Raw genomic sequence first — 4,052 nt, 5'->3', positions numbered from 1 at the left:
TTTTTGCTTTTTACAGCAAGAGCAAACTCCCTACGGTTAGAGAGTTACAGTTCCCGCGATTTCAATATATGAACAAAAATCATTACATTTTTACCACTTCCAACTTGTTGGCCCAATGATAAGTCTTTCTTTTGTGAAGGGGGAGGTCTTGGGTTCAAATCCTACTCTTTAATAAAAAGAGAGGAGAGGAGAGGAGAAGGAGAAGAGAAAGAGAAGGAGAAGAAGAGAAGAGAGAGGGGGGCGCGGGATCTGCTAGGGTTTGGGTTTGAGGTTAGTGTTTAGGGCGCTAGTATTTGGGGGTTAGGGTTTAGGTTTTGGGGTTCAAGGTTTAGGGATTAGGGTTTAGGGGTTAAGGTTTAGGGTTTGTGGGTTAGGGTTTAGGATTTAGGATTTGGGGGTTTAGGTTTAGGGTTTTGAGGTTTGAATTTAGGGTTTAGGGCTTTGAGGGGGTTTAGCGTTTGGGGGTTAGGGTTTTAGGGTTCGGGGGTTAGGGTTTAGGGTTTGGGAGTTCAGGGTTTAGGGTTTTGAGGTTTGAATTTAGGGTTTAGGGTTTAGGGTTTTGGGTTTTGAGGGGGTTTAGGGTTTAGGGTTTGGGGGGTAGGTTTTAGGGTTTGGGGGGTAGGGTTTAGGGTTTAGGGTTTAGGGTTTGGGGATTCAGGTTTAGAGTTTAGGGTTTGGGGGTTTGGGTTTAGGGTTCAGGGTTTGGGGGTTTGGGTTTAGGGTTCAGGGTTTGGGGTTAGGTTTTAAGATTTTAGGATTTGGGTTTTGGGTTTGGGGTTTAAGATCTAGGGTTTAGGGTTTGGAGTCAATTTAAATTTGTAGTTTTTATTGCTTAAATTTATATTTATGAATAGTTTAACTTCTTATTAATGTGAATGTTAAATTCTTATGAGTTGTAAGTAAATTAGTTTTTGTAAATAAAAACTTTATCTTTTTTAAACTCGCAACCTGAGTATATTAAAAAGAAAAATGGAAAATAGATTATTTCGTGCTTTTAACTCGCAACCTAAGCATTTAAAAAGAACAATGGAAAATAAATTATTTCTTACTTTTCTTCGCTTCGACGGTTGCTGTAGTTTGGATTAGCATCGATTAGTTTGTCCTTAGAGGAGAGAAGTCCCAAAAAACCAATCAAAGCCATGCTCAAAATTTGCCGACTAGTTCCTAATCGGAGTTAGTCCGTTCGTTCACATTCAGTTTCACACTCACAACAACCCTACCATTTAAGCCGTTCGATTAAGGTTTTAAAACTTTCAAGATGATTGGAAGTCATATCAGTGGACAGGACAGATTACAGTTAAATCAGTTAAGGGACTGGATAGAGCAGATTATATTTGTACCAGTTGTGGGACTTGACAGAGCATTTTGCACTTATATCTGACAGACTTCAAATTTGAATTCGATTGCACTTTATTTCATTTTACACTATCCACGAGTTCATTGTAAATCCTTATTTTTTTCACATTTATGCATGTATCTAAGCCTTGTAAAGCCTTTTAGGCTATTCCCAAAGCATGAAATTGACACTTATATGATTGGGAAGAATGAAAACTTGAGGTGTATCAATGGGACTCATTGTACTTTTGATTTATCAAAGTAATTGTAGTTTGTCAAAGTACCTAAAATTTTTGTTGTGCTTTAATATAGGATGGATCTTGAGGCTACAACATTTGTCAATGGTATGACACTGAAATACAATGGAAGAATTTATGCCCCAAAGGACTTCACAAACTGGACCGTTGTTGACACAACAAAGAAAGCATGGTTCTTGGTATTGAGTAAAGGAAATCTAGTGATGACAAAGAGAGAGTTGGAGAAAGATGAGTGGGCATTAGATGTATCTTTCTCAAAGAGCAATTTGATTCAAGGGGGCACCTTACTAGGAATAAAAATTGAAAAATATAGCAGTACAATGATGATTTACACAAAGTCAAGAATGAGCAACAGATTATTTCTTCTTTCAAAGAAAGATGCAATGCACTTTGTGATGCCGCTGCCAAAAGCACCTAGATTTCCTGAATTGGTTCCTCCATAAGAGATCCTCCAACATGTGTGGGAGGAATTTCCCATTGAGGAAGCAAGAAAAATGTAATCAAAGATTATCCTTGAATACTTTCAGGGTGTCATTGAAAAAGGTTCAACTTCATTGGAGGGACCTAAGGTGCAAGAATCCACACATGAGAAAGGAAGTGATGAGACACGCCATGTATGGGCCTGGATGAGACATAACGCATTGTAGCATTGGATGAGGGTCTTGTACACATGGATGCTTATAAGGGATCTACATCTGAGACATGAACTGAATTGGCTAAGACACGACATGCATCAGATGATACAGGACATGCACATGCATCTCAGACAGGAATTGAATTGACTGAGACACGACATGCATCAAATAAGATAGGACATGCACATGCATCTCTTGTTCATGGTATTACTCACTTACACGGTGTAACTCATGAAGTTGATGGAATAACAGAACAAGTGCAACCCTTAAGTATACTTGAAGTTGAGCTAATAGAAGAAGAAGTAGGGCGATCTAAAGCGGTTCACATAGAGCCCCTAAAAAATAAACCCCGACGTCAAATGCAAAAGGCAAGTACTTCACGAGCTACAATTCCAAGTCCTATAACTCGAAAAAGAGGTCGTTCATATACAAAGAAAAGGCAAAGAAGAGAAGAGGAAGAACACGAAGAGGATGCAGAGGGTCTTGAAATGGAGTCAGATTCAGAGGCAGAAATGTTATCAATGAAGAACCTAAATCTTCGCTTGAATGAGGCTATGACAGATGAGGATCCAAGATATATATGGGGCCAGAAGACTCAAGTTATACATGCTTCAATGGTGGTCAAAGCAAGCGTCTTCACCAACAGTAGGATCTTAGATATTGTCTATGTTGAAAAGATTTTTTAGGCTTTGATTGATGGAAAAAAATCAGTTGTTTCTAATTTGGTACTCTGTCCAAGGGCATTTTGGCCAGTCAGAGGAGATTCTAGTCAATCCATCAATTTCTCTCAGCCTATAGATTTTGAGATGCAATTCACTAAGTTCCTCAAAAAACAAGTTCCCTCACTTCAAGAAGGATAGAGTTCCGTGAATGATCCAGAATGACATATAAAGGATGCCAAGAGAAGTTTCCTAGCTCATTGCACATTTGAGGAAATAGATGGTCAGCACTATGCCTATGCTTGTAATGAGTGTTCTAGAGAGGCATACAACAAAGGAGAAATTACTTATCAAACCTTCGCGAGTGTGTCTCAATTTCACTACTATTCTGCATGCATTTGTATTTTCAAGAATGAGAAAAAATATTTGATTGAGTTGGAAAGACTTAATCATGACATTCATGCACAACGAAAGATCACCTCCACTTCAGAGATGTTGATGCAAAGCTAGGACCATCTGGAGAACTTTTCATTCTCCTGTGACCACTCTCAAAAGAATTGCAACTAAAGTGGAAGCGGATAATCTTGTTGACTTCTACACATGCTTGAGTGCCATTGTACCAAGGGGAAAGTAGGAAAGAACAGAGGTGATTACAAGCTTTAAGATAGTAAGGGATAGGTATCAAGACTACACAAGCATACTTTTCCATAGTGATGAAGTTTTTCATCAAATCAAAGACGTGTGTCTTGCATGTGAGAAGGGAGATCTCACATATGAGGCTCCATCATTGATTAGACAAGGCAAAGAAGATTGAGAAAAAAGAGATGACGGCTCGAATGTGGAGGCCTCTAAGAAACTTGCCAGACAAATACGCAAGTCTTGCTGTAGAGAAATTAATGTCGAAAGAATGGTTTTTGGCAAAAAGGATAAAGATCATTGCATGGAAGATTGTATCATCCAACAGGTCAAGCGTGATGCAGTAAAGAGTGCAATTGAATATTTGCTGGCAAAAAAAAATATTCCAATTATTGTGAGGCAGATGGCATCAGCTTTACCGTCGGCTAAACAAAAGGCTTGGGTGCATAAATGGGTGAAGGTAGAAGATGATGGATCTGAAATTACTCCTTCTATGGCTAGTGACATTCCAGAAAATGTGTATGCATATG

The sequence above is a fragment of the Dipteris shenzhenensis genome, chromosome 7 (genome assembly GCF_047967505.1).
Source record: "Dipteris shenzhenensis isolate YYH24624 ecotype China chromosome 7, Dip_SZ_1.0, whole genome shotgun sequence".
Taxonomy (NCBI): domain Eukaryota; kingdom Viridiplantae; phylum Streptophyta; class Polypodiopsida; order Gleicheniales; family Dipteridaceae; genus Dipteris; species Dipteris shenzhenensis.
This window is presented reverse-complemented; position numbering follows the sequence as displayed.